The sequence below is a fragment of the Urocitellus parryii genome, chromosome 7 (genome assembly GCF_045843805.1).
Source record: "Urocitellus parryii isolate mUroPar1 chromosome 7, mUroPar1.hap1, whole genome shotgun sequence".
In the NCBI taxonomy this organism is placed as follows: Eukaryota; Metazoa; Chordata; class Mammalia; order Rodentia; family Sciuridae; genus Urocitellus; species Urocitellus parryii.
In genome coordinates, this window is record NC_135537.1 from 79,870,849 (window position 1) to 79,888,147 (window position 17,299).

The following is a 17,299-nucleotide window of genomic DNA, read 5'->3' on the forward strand; positions in this document are numbered from 1 at the left end:
CCTGTAATTTGCTGAGTAAAAGAAGTCAAGCTCAAAAGGGAACATGGTGTGTGCTTGCACTTAGAGGAAGCTCATGAACGGGGAAAACTAATTGGTGTGATAATAGTCGCCTCCACCAAGGGATAGAAGATGGACAGGGAAAAAGCACAAGGTAGCTTTCTAGAATCACTCACAAAACCCCAAATCTTTGTTATGTTCTGGGTTTCCTAAACTCATGCAGGCTTATTGAATGAATAAGCCATGTTCGTGTTTTTTTTTAAAATGATTCCTTTGTTAATGCTCTTTAATGTTCTTTAAAAATCTATTTTCAAATACATCATTAAGAAGCCCTTATTTTCTCTCATCTTTCAGAGATTGCTAAATCCAGATCTAGGAGTCAGAACCACTTTGAACAATAAGAATGCAGACTTTCAGTTCTTGCATTGATCATGGTCTTGGAAGGAAAACTCTTAGTCACCTGCCATTGGTTCACCAGGATGAATTACTCATTATTCACCAGAATTATCTGTGGGATTTTCACAGAAGCATTTTACCTGATTGAGGAAGCTTCCTTCTCTCCTAATTACTGTTGGGTTTTATCCGATGCTGATCTTGGCACCCACAAAGATGATCACGTGGCGTTTTTGTTCTGTTGATATCGTCTATGTGATTTGTTGATTTGGGGACGTTAAACCAATATGTATTCCTGGAATAAATCCCCCTTGGGTCATAAAGCACATATTTTATATATCGTTGGATGTGATTTTTCTCGTATGTTCTTGAGAATGGCGTGTCTACAGTCACAGGGGATATTTGTCTATAGCTTTCTTGTACTGTCTTTGTTTGTTTGGGGATTTTGTTGATGCATTTCTTTACTTGCTCATTGAGTTTATTATTTGGTTAGTGCCGCAGCAGGACTGTTGGAGTGACTTCTGCGTCCACCACCGGGCAGTATCTTCTGTCACTACTATGAAGGCTTGGTCTGGGGCTCAGGCAGAACCCCTTGGGTAAACAATGCTTCCATCAGGGCTGTCTTTGACTCTCTCTCCCGGAGCTCTCTAACTTGGTTGCCTCAAGTGATACCACCCAGTTGTTTTTCTCTGCTCAACGATGCCACTTGCTCTATTGTTTTCAACGATGCCCTTGGGCACCTATTGCTCCTTAGTCTGATCCAATTAAATTTAGGTTTCTTTGCAGTGGTAGTTTTCAGACCAGATTTTGAAGCTCATTTCTTCTCTCCAGGACACTTCTCCCCTGTCTCTTTCTCTGGTTTTCTCTGGTGGACTACTAACTGGTCGTGGTGTAGTTTGCAGCTATTATAGAACCACCAGCCTCTTCTCAATTGCTGACCTTCCACATCCCTATTGTTTTCAATATTACCCATAGGGTAGAGCTTCCCCATATACTTTTCAAATTAACTTGGTCCCTCTGGGGAGAACTTCAGAGCTCTCCCTCTTTTGCAGCTTGCTTGCCTCTCTCCTTGGGCAAAACATATATGAACTCTTCTGAATCTGGAGTGTGAAGACAGATCCTGCTTCTCTCCGAGTGGCACTCATCTTTGTGAGCAAAACACTGAGCAAGGCAGTGGACTTGTTCCTCTTGGCTTTGCATTTGCTGGTGTGGAGGGTGATCAGTGCCCAGGGTAAAGCCTTTGCCCCATCAGCGGGGACGGAATGAAGGAAGAGAGCCCCTGATCTCCCAATTCTTTTGAGGAGGGAGCCCTGTGTCTGGGCTACACTGGCCAGGATAGACCTCCTATTATGTTGATCTGATGGTTGGAGAGAATAGGCTGCGGATCACCTGCCACAAGCCATCTGGTCTTGCTGAGATTTAGCAGATTTTCTTGAATAAATGTTTTTCCACTTGCTGACCACCTGACAATGGACAGTACCTTTTTTATCCCTATAGTTTTCAAAAGTGATGGTTGTTTTTTTTGTTTTTTTTTTCTGGGGGGGGGTGGACAATATGATTGGCTTTCTGAACTAGAGAGTCCTATTGCCTGTTCAATTTATATATTTTTGTGTTTGCCTCTGGCTCTCCTCTTGAGTTAGTTCTTACATATTGCCCCAAACAGTTTTGAATTTGCTTATAAAAGAGAGCACAAGAAATCTTATCACCATTCATTTTACCTATTCTTACAAAGGACAAAGATAAATTTGCTTGTGCACTGCAATTTTTCAGCAGAATGCTGCCTGGCACTCACAGATTAAACATTTGGTGAGAAACACAAACACTTGAGATGCAGTTGTTAGTAATTCTGCTGAAATTCAAATGAGAATCCCACAGACTAGCAGGCTGGTGTTCAGCAATGTGTACAGTATTGAAGTAAGCAGCCACCTCACGTTTTCATCTAAGGGGAGTGGTATTGTTCTCCAGTTATACATTGTTCTAAAGTGATTTAAATAAAACAAAAACTTTATCACCCTTTGATAAATAACAAATGTTAAAAGTCTTATAACTACAGAAGCAACACATAGCTCTCATAAATATTAAAAGGTGTCTAGAACTTACAACGTTTTCACATGTTAGAATATGGCCTGTCAAAGATTTCCAGATAATTAAACTTTGGACGGAGTGGCCAGCTCCTTTGTCCAATGTTTCTACTAGAGTGTAGGATCCTTGATGCCAGGAACACTAAATCCTTCTCTGACCCATTATAAATTCTTATTAAATATAGCTAAGAAAAACTTTACACCAAGATTTGGCTGGTGCAAAAACAATTTTAGATAATAAGACAAACAGGATATGCTTTGCCAGCAAGATTTTTTTTAAAAAAATTTCATACCTCAAGAGCCTCATGAAAAACTAATTGTACTCAAAGGCGGGCAGTCCCAGAAGATGCCCGTTCTAAGACAGCAAAAACATGTAATTTAGGCTTTTTCCTCTTTCCAAAAATTGTTTCAAAGAAACATATATACTTTTATGCCCTAAAAAAGTAAGATTAATAATTAAGGTTAATTAATACTCTTCCTCATTTTTTAAAGTATAGGATAAAACAAATGCTTAGTTAGAGCTTCTCTCAAAACCTCAATTTCTATAATAATTATTCTATCCTGAGTCTTTTGTTATATGTTGTATGTCCCAAGTAATTTATGTCTATACTTTAAATATCTATGAAGTTAGCAAGGAAGGTAGCTTGACATATGCACAGATACAGGTAGATTTTCAGAAAGACAATCCTAATGTTTGTAGTTCTATAAATAACACAACAAGTAAAAAAAAAAGTGATAGGCCAATCCATTTTTCTAAGTGATGTTTTATTATTAACAACCCCATTTATTTATCCTGATATTTTGCAATCTGTGCCCAATCTTTCCCATATCCCTATTTATTATACATATTGCTAACCTGTGTCTCATTAGAACTACCTAATACAATGCAAGACCAGACATGCCTTGCATTAAAAAGCCAAAGATTCTAAAATCAGCAAATTATATTTTTAAATCAACCAGTTAAAATGATGTTGAATTTTCCAAACTATACAGAAATTGTTTTGTGTTTTGTGTTACAGTTTATATCATACAGACTTTTACACATGCTGTCTTACATGTGCGAACTTAACAAAGTTTATTTTCCCATTGTGGCTGTTAGGAATATTTTTTCTGAGAAAAACTTGAATCATCAGACATGATCCCATGATCATAGAACCATAGCCTTGCGCTTAATTGCTCCCTACCTCAGACTTCAAGTACCGACCTCTTGATATTCTCCAGTTTTTCAACTATTCTTGCTGATTTGACTTTGCAGATATTTTTCCCTTTGCTCCTCCCTTTTATGTAGCTGATAATGCTAGAATACGGTATCACTTAGAAGAGGAGCTTAATAGGAGAAAAGATAGTTGAGTTACAACCACTGCTTTCTCAAAGAGAACATATCCATCATCAAAGCTCAATGAAATTTCTTGTTTCTACTGTGATGTGACTTATCAGAGACCAACACGGGAACATGCTAGACAGAAAACATCCCACTCAAGTTGAGTTTCTCCCTCTCCCTCATTAGTTCAGCTATCTTAGACTGAATGTGCTCATCTGCTGGATTGTAATGAGGAATAAACGCAATGGTGCATTAGTTTTGCACAGGATAGGCGTTAAGCAATAATGCAGTGGCAGTGTGCTGGGATTATTATTGGTGATGTAGTCATACAGCCTCTTGATTGTTCTCTTTGTGAACATTTCACTATTACTGTGAAACATGGTTTTGATGATGTGTCTCTGCATATCTTACCTTGTAAAGATGGGTTTTTGGTTCTGAATTTAAATCCTATGCCACCCACAAGTGTCATGAGGTTTTGCCAGGTTTTGAGTAACACTTCACAATTTCTCTGTCCTAATATGCATAAAGGGAAAATGTAGCTAATTTCTATTTTCCAGAAAGCTTAGGCTAACCATATAAACCTTGTTAATTTTGTATATGTAAGACACCATTTGTAAAAATCAACATGATATATAGATGAGCTGTAACACCAAACACAGAATACTTTTTATATAGTTTGGAAAATTCAATCTCATTTCAACTGGCTCATAGAAAAATATAGTGGGATAGGGAGTGGGAGCATGGGAGGAATAGACAAACTCTAGATAAGGCAGAGGGGTTAGAGAGGAAGGGAGGGGGCAGGGGGTAATTAATGATGGAGGAAGGTGATGATCATTACTATCCAAAGTACATAAATGAAGATACGAATCGATGTGAATGTACTGGGTATACAACCAGAGACATGAAAAATTGTGCTTCTATATATGTAATAAGAATTGTAATGCATTCTACTGTCATATATATAAATAAAAAATTTTACATATAAAAAAAGAAAAATAGATTTACTGACATTAGAATCTTTTGACTTCCCAATGCAAGGTAAATTTTGACTTCCATTGCATTAGGTAATTCTATTGGAACAAAGGTTAGAAATGATGTGTAACAAACAGGAATAAAGGGAAGATCAGGCACATATACATATATATATATGTCTCAACATGTGTGTGTGTGTGTGTGTGTGTGTGTGTGTAAAATATATATTATACATAAAACCATCTCAGTATTAAAATAGAAATTAGATTAGATAATATGTGGAGTTTATAACAGAGAACTTATTATGTAATACATTATTGAGAAACCTTGCCTGATGCTATTTATTGTTGTCATAACTATTCATATTCTTCAAGGACTATTAAAATATCTGTCACCTGGCCATTTTCTTGATGAATTTTTGCATTGCTTACATAGCTGTGATATAAAGTATATTCTCAATTTCAAATATTTCTTCCCATTAGTTCCTGAATTCACTAATATAAGAAAACCTGATTTGAACATTGACTCCCTGAAGCCAGAATAATTCTTCTAGTCTTCATTCTTAGTTCATTATGAAAAGTGTAAGGAAAAAAGGAAAAGAAATGAAAGAAAATAGTTGTCATTCTCATTTTTAAAGTGTCTATATTTTCCAAATGTTCAGCAATGAGTTTGAAATAAAAAAATTAAAAAATTTCCACCATAAATGTAATATATTTATATATTCATATTTCAAAGGTGCTTTTATTTATATATAGCATCTCTTTACTAACAAATTATGGTAATAAATGTTTTGTATTGGTAATATATATGTACATATTTATATACATAGACATGTATACAAATATATCTCATAAGGTAGCTTTATGGAACTATAACTCACACAGCATAAAATTCAACAATTTTAAGACATACTAATTAATTTTTAGTATATTCCAAGTTATAGGCTTTGATTTGTTTAATAATGCTTTAAATTTTCAGTTAAAAAGTTTTGTATATTTTGATAAATTTATTTTCTAATATTTTATTATTTAATGCTATTGTAAGTAGTATTATTTTCCAATTTTATTTTCAAATATTTCATTGTCAGAATCTAAAAATGGACTTAATATTTGTATATTGTTCTCCTGCCCTACAGCCTTGTTTGTTAGTTCTAGTCATTTGTTAGTGGACTTCTTAGGATTTTTTTTTAATTTATGTCATCTAAAAACAGAGATATATTTACTTCTTCCCTTCCAATCTAAAGCCTTTCACTTCACTTTCTTGCCTAATTTCCCTAGCTAGAATTTGCAACACAATGTTGAATAGCAGTGGAGAGAGTGAACACCCTGTGGTGCTCCAGACTCTGGGAAAAAAATATTCAAGTAGGATGTTAGCTCTGGGGATTTTTGTATGACTTTTAAATCCTAGTGAGGAAGATTCCTTCCACACCTCAATTGTGGTATATTTTAGTCTCTTGGTGCTGGATTTTGTCAAGTGCTTTTTTCTGCATCTGTTGAGGTGATCATATTGTTTTTGTTCTTTCTCTCAAATATGGTATATGACAGTAAATGAATTTCAGTGTTAAACCAACCTTGCATTCCTAAAATAAATCCCACTTGGTCAAAAAGGAAGACTCTTTTTTAACGTGTTGCTAGACTGGGTTTTCTTCTGGTTTGTGGAGTAATTTTGCATTTATATTTTTAGAACTTGTGTAGTTTACGTTTTCGGTGACATCTTTGCTTTTTTTTCTTAATTAGGGTACTATTGGCTTTTTAGAATGCATTCGTAAGCATGCCCCTCACTTTTGTTTTTGGAAGAGTTTTTGAAGAATTGACATTCCTTTTTAAATGTTTGGTAGAATTCAACAATGAAGACGGGGGGGGGGGCTTAACTGTTCTTCAGGGGAAGTTTTCAAATCACTACCACCATAATATTGCTTATAAAGAGAATACTCAGATTCTCCATTTTTTCTTGAATCAGTTTGGAAACGTGTCATTTCAGGAATTTTTCCATCTCATCTATTATCTAATTTCAACATGTAACAAGATTTGCATTATTGCCTTATGTACTAGTTTTCTAGAACCTCTATAACGAGGAGTCACAAAGTGTGAATGGCCTTAAAAACCAGAAATTTATTTTCCTGGAGGCTAGAAGTTTTAAATGAAGACGTCATCAGCACTGTGCTCCCTCTGAGACTGCTATACATTTTCCTTGCCTCTTTTGAGCTTCTGGTGGTTGTCATTAATTCTTGGTGTTAGCTTAAAACCATGTCACCCCAGTCTCCATCTCTGTTAGTCTATGGTGTTTTTACATGGTACTTTCCTCTTCCTGTAAATACATAAATCATCCAATTCTATTGGATTAAGGATCACATCCTGATAATGTGATTTAGATAGACAGGTGATAGATGCACATATTTATTATGTGTGTGTGTGTGTGTGTGTGTGTGTAACTTCATTTTAATTACAGATGGAAAACCCTGATTTTCAAATAAGATCATTTTCGCCAAAGGTTAAGATAGCAATGCTTTTGTTGAGGGACACACGTCAACTCAATACACATTCTAATCATTTTCATTTGTGTTATGTCAGTAGTAATGTCCCTGTTTTCAGGCTTACTTTTAGAATTTTGATAGTACTCTTTTTTTTTTATTTTTCAGTCTACTTAATGTCAATTTTGTTGATCTTTATCAAAAAAATACTTGATTTCATTGTTATTCTCTCTTCTATTTTGGCTATTTCCCATTCTAATCAATATTTGTTTACTTTCTTCTGCTTGTTTGTTAGTTTGCTTTTCTTGTTCTCCTGTCTGAAGTTTGAAGATTAGTTTGTTTATTTGAAATCCTTCTCCTCTTTTAGGAGAGGTATTAAAGTCTATAAATGTTCCTGTAACTGGGTGTGGGGGTCCATGTCTGTAATCTCAGCAACTGGGGAGGCTGAGGCAGGAGGATCACAAGTTCAAAGCCAGCCTCAACAATTCAGTAAGGCCCTGAGCAACTTAGTGAGATCCTGTCTCAAAATAAAAAATAAAAGGGTTGAGGATGTTGCTCAGTGGTTAGGTACCCGTAGTTCAATCTCCAGTACAAAAAAAAAAAAATTCCTGTAAGCTCTGTTAGCTGCACCCCATAATTTTTGTTTGTTCTGTCTTAATTTTCATTCATCTCAAAGTATTAAATTTTTTTTCTTGATTACCTAGAAGTATGTGGTAAAATTTCCACGTAGTCGTGAATTTTTTTAATTGTACTGTTTCTACCATTTTGTTACATTCTGATTGAATATAATACTTAGTATGATTTTGACCTTTACAAATTTATTAAAGCTTCATTGATGGCCTAACATTAGGTCTATCCTGGGTAATATCCCATATTTACTTGCAAAAGTTTTTGTATTTCTCTATTGTTAAATGGAATGTCGGATCGATGCCTGTTGAGTCTAGTTGTTGATTGTGGTGTTCAAGCCTTGCATTTGCCTGTTGGATTTCTGCTTATTTTTTTAAAATTCTTTACTGAAATTTCAGTATTGAAGTCTACAACTTTTATTGCTGGATTTTCCATTTCTCCTCTGCCATTTTGATAGTAGATTTGTGTATTTTGGAGATCTGTTAGTGTGTGCATATACATTTATAATTGCAATATCTCCCCCGATAAATGATCAGTTGTATAATGATAAAATTCATTTTATTTCTAGCATTTTTTGTTTTAAATCTATTTTGTCTAATATTTGATCAGAAAACCACTTCTTTCTGATGAGTGCTATATGCATTAAATATTTTCTCTACTTTTTAATTTCAAACAATTGGTATGTTTGAATCTAAATGTGTCTCCTATAGAGAACATAAAATAGGATATTAACTTTTACTATGTCTGGAAAACTCTTTTGATTGCATTAAACAATGCAATCATGAATTCCGTTCATGATCAATATTTGTATTGATAGAGTTGAATATGTTTTTTGTATTCTAAGTTGTATGTTATTTTTGTTTTCCTGTCACTTGGGGATTACAGTATTTTTAGAAGGACTCTCTCTGTCTCTTCTCCATGTTCCTCAGTTAAACTGCCTGCCCCTGTTGATTTTATACTAACCTATTGTCCTGTACTAGCTGCTTCTAGCTTATTCCTCTTTTCAATAGTCACATCCAATTTAATTTTGGCCTTTTTCATGGGTAGTTTCTGTTTGTTCCTCTGTTTTGTTTTTGTTTTTAATGTAGTTCTGGGGATTGAGCCTGGGTTTTGCACATGGTGGGCAAACACTTTACCAATGACTTACATCCCAAACTCTTTTCATAATTATTTGGAGAATAGGTCTATCTAATTTTCCCAGGTTGGCCTCAAACTTCCAAACCTCCAGCGTCTGCCTCCCAAGTAGCTGGGACTGCAAGGATAGGTCATTATGCCTGGCCTTGGAGGTAGTTTCAGGCCAGTCTTTTAAAGTTTATTTAGAGCCATGAGGACTCAAAGCTGTTCATTTTTTCTTTTTTCTAATTGTGTACCACCAAAATCTCTATTGTTTTCAAGAATGTCCTTAGGCTTCAATTTACCCCACACTCTCTTCCAAACCTAGTTGGTTATTCTGGGAAAAACTACAGAACTCTCTGCTCTAAAGACCTGCATCTCTCCCTGGTGACATCTATGAGTCATTTCATATCTGGGAATAGGAGACAGTGGCTCACTTCTCTCTCATTGCACCATATCTTCATAAGCAGGGCACTGGGCAGCATAATATCAACTCTTTTCTCAAATCGCCTCTCTTAGCATGGAATCAACTCCCCATTAGTGAACTGGATGACAGCTGCCCAAGCTATACCACTCTTTTTATAATTATTTTGAGAATGGGTCCCTCTAATTTTCCAAGGTTGGCCTCAAACTATCAGCAGAGCCTCCCCCTATCAGTAGAAGCTAGGAAAGGAGTCCTTAACCTCTCAGGTACACTTATCTGGACCCAGGGAATGAGGAGAGAAATGCTGGTGACCTACACCTCCTCAGGAGTTACCATGCTCTTAACGGTTGTTACGAAGAGATCAAGCTGTATCTTCTTGACTATGAACACATGCAAAGAATTTTCCCTCGTGCTGAGCTCTAGACAGAGTGTATTGAGTCTCTAGTGTGACTTAAGACTTACCAATCTTACAAAGATTTAGTAATTTTGATGAATATTTTCTATTTGTTGAATACATGCTATAATGCCTTAAGACAATTTCTGAAGACTTTAAAATTATATATACACACTTAATTATATATAAAATATACTTTTATATTTATATAATTATATAATATATATAATTTTCCCCAGTTAATGTTTTTGCATTTGATGACTCCTTCATTACTGCACCTGCCTGGCCACTCCATGTATTAGAGCTAGTGATGTCCATCTAAACCTTGAGTTCTCTATGAAACAAAATTGTTCATTGTTCAGCAATGAAGTATCTCTCATATGATACTGTGATGCCTTAAGCCCTGGAAATATATAATTAAAAGTGACAGTATATTAGCTGGGTATTAAGTTGGTATAAATGACCTCCAGTACGTCTTCACTCCTTTTTTACTAAGAATCTATGACACAGTGGCTCAGGAGGTTGAGACAGGAGAATCACAGGTTCAAAGCCAGCCCTCAGCAACTCAGTGAGGCCCTAAACAACTCAGTAAGACCCTATCTCTAAATAAAATATTTAAAAAGGGCTGAGGATGTTCCTCGGTGGTTAGGCACCTCTGAGTTCAGCCTCCAGTACAATCCCCCCCTCCAAAAAAAAGAATCTATGACACATTCATGATGTAAATAAACTGTATATTCACTGGGGAAAAAAACAGCAAAAAGAAAAGATGAAAAAACTTTGGGTCATGTGAATAAAAACTTCAAGTATTTATTTAACAGACTATGAAACAAAACTCTCATCTGAGTTGACTCAGATGAGAATTCCTAATTGGCTCTCTCAATACTCATTCCCTAGTATGTCACTCTATTAACAGGGAAGACCAATCCCTCATAATTTGCAAGCATAGATGCAGATTCCTTCTCCCATCTTGTATTTATTTGAATCTGTCATCTCTCCATTCTTGATTCTATGTCTCTGTCCTGCTCCAATAGTTTAATCTTGTTCTGAACATCTGTCTGGCCATCTTTTACATCATTGTTGAGGTACACTTTACATACGATAGACCGCACATCCTGAAAGTGTAAAACTTGGTACGTGTTGACATATGTGTGCACCAATGAAGCAATGACCAGTAACAAATGACCTATCACCTCCACAAATCTGCTCGTATACCTTGGTAATCCCACTTCCCCACCCTTTTGTCCCTCCATCATTGGACAACTTACTGATTTGCTTTCTGTTACTATAGATTATACCATAGTTTGCATTTCCTAGAATTTAAGTAAATGAATAACACAAGAGTAGTCTTTTCTGTCTTGCCGCTTTCACTGAGCATAATTATTTTGAGATTCATATATTCATATGTAAAAAAGTGGGTTTTTTTCATTTTTATTGCTGTATAATATCCCATTTATGGATATGATACAATATGATGCTTATTTATTCACCTTTTAGTAAATATTTGGTTTATTTCTAATTTGGGAACATTAAAAATAAAACTGCCATGAAAATCCCTGTGCATAGCTTTGTATGGACATATATTTTTATTTCTCATGGATAAATGCCTGGATGTGGAATGGGTGAATCAAATGGTAGGTATAGGATAAACTTTTCATTAAACTTGTAAAATATTTTCAAAGTGGTTATCCTCCCAGTTTATTTTCACATGAAAAATGTATGACAATTTTAAAATCAATAATAGCTGGGCAAGGGGGTGCCTTTCTGTAATCGCAGCTGCACAGCAAGCAGAGGTAGGAGGCTCCCTTGAGCCAGGAGATCAGGATCAGCCTGTCTCTGTAAAATATACATAAATAAAACCAACACTAGAAACTCGGTAGCTCTGATAGTTATTTGGCTTAATCATACTAAAAGGAGCAGTGAGCTTTGGATCATGTGAATAATGATGATATTCTTCAAAGTATTTATTTAACAGATTATGAAACAAAATTCTTCAGCTTACTATAATGTACTGTTTCAAAACTATGAGGAACCCTCTGTGAAGTTATTTTTCACTCTGTAGGTAGCTAGTTCCTCCTCAATATACGCTCCCACCAGATTTTGATAACACTACTATTTAAGCACATATTTTCCTTTATTCCTCTTTTTGTACTTTTTATTATATTGTAAGTTGACAATTTACAATAGTATGTATTTACAGGGTACAATGTGGTGTTATGATTTATGAATACATGTGGAATAATTAAATCATTCATTAACATGTCAATTATCCCAAATATTTTTGTTGAGGGGAACATTTGGAATTTATTCCCTTAGAAATTTTGAAAGGTACAATGTGGTATTATTAACCAAAGTTAATAATACACACACAGTGCAACAGCTCTCAGAAAAACCCTTCATTCCTTCTGTTGTCATCTACCCATTAGATCATGAGGATTCCTTCAGGGAAAAAAAATTATTTCATGGATGTCTGTCCCTTTGAATTGGTTATCACATGGGAGCCAAATATTACATGGGTATTGTTGCCTAAATGAAATAATAAATTACAATATGGTCTTACTATTTATAAGTAAGAAAACCCTGCAAATGGAAAACAAGGCAAATGAGGTGACCAGTCCTAACAGACACTAAAAACACACCACGCCATGTAACCAACTATATTCAAAACTGTTTGGTATTTACTTATCAACCAGTGGAACAGGAGAAACAATTCAGAAATACTCCAAGTCCATGTTATATTTTAAACTTGTTTTATAATAGAATCATTGGTGGAAGGAAATTGACTTTTCAAAAAGATATTCAAAACAACTATATGAGCATAGAGAAGAAAGAAAAAAGAAATTTAATCATTGAATGTAATTATTAAACCAGAAAATCATTAAACAATAAAACTCCATGTTGATCATATATTTAATTGTAGAAAGTGAAACCACAATAAATAAATAAATAAATAAAAATAAAAGCCAAACAGAAAATATCAACCAATTTTTCATGGGAGTAGGAAAGAATTTCCTAACTATTATTCAAAATTCTGAAGCAAAAGGAAACATTGATAATTTTTATTACATAAAAATGATTTCCACAATAAATGGGCAAGCAAACAAATACGTTTTTCAAACCCTATATCAAGTTTTAAAAAAAATTGATAATAAGAAGAAATATTTACAACTTGTGTTTCAAGAGGCTTAATTCATAAAATGTAAAGACCAGTTAATTATCCAATAGAAAAATAAACTGCAGATAAAAAATCATCTATTAACAGATAAAGAAAAACCTATGAATGGCAGGTGTCCTGGAGAAAAGATACTCTCAAATTTGTATAAGTGATATACGACCTTAAAATACATTGGCATACATTTCTCAAATATCAGAATGATGGAATACCCCACAGGTTAAGAACAGAAACTGTAGAGGAGTCCCCAGAGAATAGACATTCTAAAAAATTCCTGACTGGAATGAAAAGTATTCGGTTCCATAAAGAGGAGAAGTTCGCAATTGCCTACCAGATCACATATGTATTTTACCTCTGACTCTGAACAGCACCACTTCTGTTTATCCCTACCTGTATCCACACCCTGGAGAAGTACACCTTCCTACAAGCCCTGATTCTGGGCTTGGCTCTGTGATTTTTATCTCTGGACGATAAAAATTGTAACAAACTAGACGAAAGCAGAGCGTTGGAAATGCATTTGTGGACTTCAGCCTTCTGGTGTGGATCCTAACCCATCAGGGGTAGGCAACCAGGCTACCATGTCGGAGGGTGAGAAAGATCCAAGCTTCAGGAAAGGTACCCTGCAGCCAGGTCCTGAACCAGTCAGCTTATAGTCAGCCACCTGGTAATGAAGGTTCAGGTGAGACCACCTCCAGGATATCTTAGTATCATTTAATCAAGAAAGGATTCCCTGGACAAAGAACCTCCTACAAACTGTTTACCAAAAAAAAAGTGAAAACAATGTTTTTAAAATAGTGACAGGATCATCAAGTGATCAAGCTTAGTGTCATGAATGAGAAAAATTGATATGATGTACCTCCTCATTTGAATCAATCAGAGACTGCAAAATCACCTATGTTATATCCCTGCCAAAGATGCTAACCCGAAGCATCAGATAAATCCAGATTGTGCAACGATCTACAAACATCATTTTCACGAAAATGCCAAAGCACCGAAGCCACATTGCATTGTTACAATAATAGGATGGGCTGAGGTTTTTAGAGCGATGATCAATTAAAATTTTGGCACCAAGTAAATCTGGTGGACAAAATGAACAGGGAAATAAGATGAATTGTGTGGCTGAGCTTCCAAAAGCAGGATTAAAGTTGAATGAAGGAAATATATGAACCCAGAAAATAATAAATGTAACAAATTTAAGAAGCGTGTCTAGAAAATAACGATAGGTATGGTTATTGCCACATAGACTAGAGAAATCAATATCATTGTAAGCCACCACAGTCTAAGGAGGGGGGAACACCAAGCAGAAATAAAAGTCTGAGATTATTTTAAGAATCAAAGGAACCAAATGTTCATAATCTTCCAGGAGCAAGAAGGAGATCAAGAAGCTACTCACTTACCTGGAAGTGAACATGTCCAGTGTTTGATGTAGCCAGGAAACATATGGAAAAGGTAGAGTATCCCAGGGTTGGATCTGGACCTGAGATCAGTGCATTTCAAGAAGAAAACTCAGAGCTGGGTCGAGGAGCAATTCTACTTCCTGGGTGGGGGTTCTTAAACCGTCAGCCTGATGAACACTCAGAGTGATCCCAAAATGTCCTTCATGGTTTCCTTCTTCAAGTGGGATGAGTGTTTGTGGTCTGTTTTGCTTCTTTTTTGTTTGGTTGGGACACTTTGTCTTGGTTTTGAACACTTTGCCACCATTGTGCATCAGGAGATTGAAGGGGCAGATCACTGTTGCAGACCAAGGTAGAGGTCTTGTTATGAGGCCTCTGGGCAGTCTGCAGATGGCCTGGACCTGGGGCAGAATACCTTCCATGATGGGGTCCTCCGTCTGTCCCTGTAGGAGCAGTGGAGACTGTCTTGCCTTTGGGGGAAGATGAGGAGCTGAGTATGTGTAACAGAAGGATAAATAGTTAAAGTTAATGCTATTTGCCAGATTATTTTGAGCTCTTGGGGGAAATGCTAGTGTTTAACTTCCTGCCCTCTTTTGGTCAGGTGAGATCATATGACTAGTTGATGGACAGTAGTTAGGCGGACCGTAGGTACATGCCACTTGCAGACCAGTGTGTAGTTACCCCAGACGGCTCTTTGGGGCTCTCATCCCCTTTTTTTCCACCATGGAAATTAGAATCCCGAGTGCCTGTAAGGAACAGAGATACCACCCCACCAGACACAGCCTCAAAATGGACATTTCCCATGAGCAAGAAATAAACCTGTGTTTTAAGTTAGTGATAACTAGTGGGTTTTCCAATCTAACTTTTTTTTTTTTAAGTGAGGTCTGATCTAGTCTACTCTGAATGAAATTTAACTCTCTGTCTTTCCAGAATCTTTTACTTAGAAAGAAAGAAATAGACATGTGAATGAATAATATAGGTTAGGGTCTGTTTTAGTCAGGTTTTCCGCTGCTGTGGCTAAAAAACCTGAGGAGAAAAATTTTAGAGGAGGAAAAGTTTATTTGAGGGCTCACTGGTTTCAGAGGTCTCAGCCCACAGACAGCCAGCTCCCTTCCTGGGCAAGGGGGGGTGGGGTTAAGGTGAGGCAGAGCATCATGGTGGAATAGTGTGGCAGAGGGAAGTGGCTCACTGTGATGATCAGGAAGCAGAGAGACTCCACTCACCAGAGACAAAATACATACCCCCCAGGCAGACCCCCCCCATGCCCATTTCCTCCAGCCACACTGTCCCTGGCTTCAGTTACCACTTAGTTAATCCCCTTGGGGTTTAATTCACTGATTGGGTTAAGGCTTTTCTAACCCAATGTTTCTCCTCTAAACCTTCTTGCTTGGTCTTACACATGAGCTTTCAGGGGACACCTCACATGCAAACCATAATAGAGTCTCAGCCAAAAGAGATTTTTACCTCCAATGCAGATCTTCACAGTGGGGACCCGTCAGAATTAAAGAAGGAGACAGTAAAGGAGGACGAAGGGGACAATGAGAAAGGAGAAGGGATAGAAATTCTCAAAATCAATGGGAGCTGAAATTTGAGCTGAGGGAGCAATGAGGCTGGCTCTTCTTTGTGCAGGAGGTAGGAAGTGGATTCAGGGAAAGAGAGGAGAGGACTCTCTGACCTTTCTCCTCTTGTGTCTCCTGCCCACAGGATCCTACCCACTCAGATTGTCAGGCAGTGGTCTAGAAAATGTGGGCCACATGGCTGACCCTCCAATGCTCAGAGAGGAAGAAGAGGTCTGGGGTGCAGGAAAGAGATTGAAGGAATCAACTGTAGGTGCTTTGATGAAAGGTTTAAAAAAAGCATCAGGTGGAGTGCTTTAGAAAAACAGTGATTCTCTTGAAAACTCCAAATAATTTTATGGGGACTTGTGTTGCAGCCACAGGGAGGAGAAGCTCTAGAGGAGGAGGACTCAGGATCCGGGTGGATGCTTGCACTCTCTCACCTCACCTTCATCCCTGGCCCCCACACTCAGAAGGCCCAGCTGGCCAAACAGGCTCAGCGTTACCATGAAGGGGTCACCTGCATGAAGGCTGTGACACAGCACGGCACTGAGCTGTCCAACAATGAGTGCAATCTGTTCTCAGCTACCAAAAAGAATATGGTTGGGGGCCACAGGTCAGCATAGAGGGTCATCTAGAGCATCAAGCAGAAGACCAGCACTTCCAACAGAAGTTGCAACTGGTTAAAGACTATCAGGAGAAAGCAGAGTAGAGCTGAGGTCCATCTGCACCACGGTTTTGGAATTGTTGGATAAGTATTTAATAACCAATGTAACGAAGACAGAGAGTGAGGTCTTCTATCTGAAAATGAAAGGAGATTACTTTTGGAACCTTGCTGAAGTTGCATGTGGGTGATGATTGGAAGCAAACCATAGATACTTCCAGAGGAGTTTACCAAGAGGCAATTGATATAAGCAAGAAAGATATGCAACCCACACACCCAATCTGCTTGGGGCTGGCTCTTAACTTTTCTGTATTTTACCATGAGAGCCTTAATAATCCAGAGCTTGCCTGCACAGCTAAAACGGCTGTTGACGAGGCCTTTGCAGAACTTGATTCATTGAATGGAGATTCATACAAGAACAGGACCCTCATCATGCAGTTGCTTAGAGACAACATTAGGGACACCAGACAGTGCAGAAAAACGTGATGCAGCATTTTGCTGAAAACTTAATACCACACGGTGTCATTCCTCTACCCTCAAGAAACTTTTTTACAGATTTACTTTCCTTATTCCATTTGTCTTTTCTATAGAAAAGAAACCCACTCATGGGTATGAAATCAACTGTTCATAATCTTTTAACACTGAAGCTTCCGGAAAACTCCATTCCTTGATTTGTGTGTGACTTGGCCTTCTTGATGTGCAGTTACTGATGTAGAAAAATTGC

At 37.0% G+C, this 17,299-nt stretch overlaps 1 pseudogene; it reads left to right on the plus strand.

The window, feature by feature from the left end:
- Window positions 1-17,061, plus strand: part of LOC113187412 (14-3-3 protein theta pseudogene) — a 33,377-nt pseudogene extending 16,316 nt beyond the window's left edge.
- The last annotated feature ends 238 nt before the right edge of the window (window positions 17,062-17,299 follow it).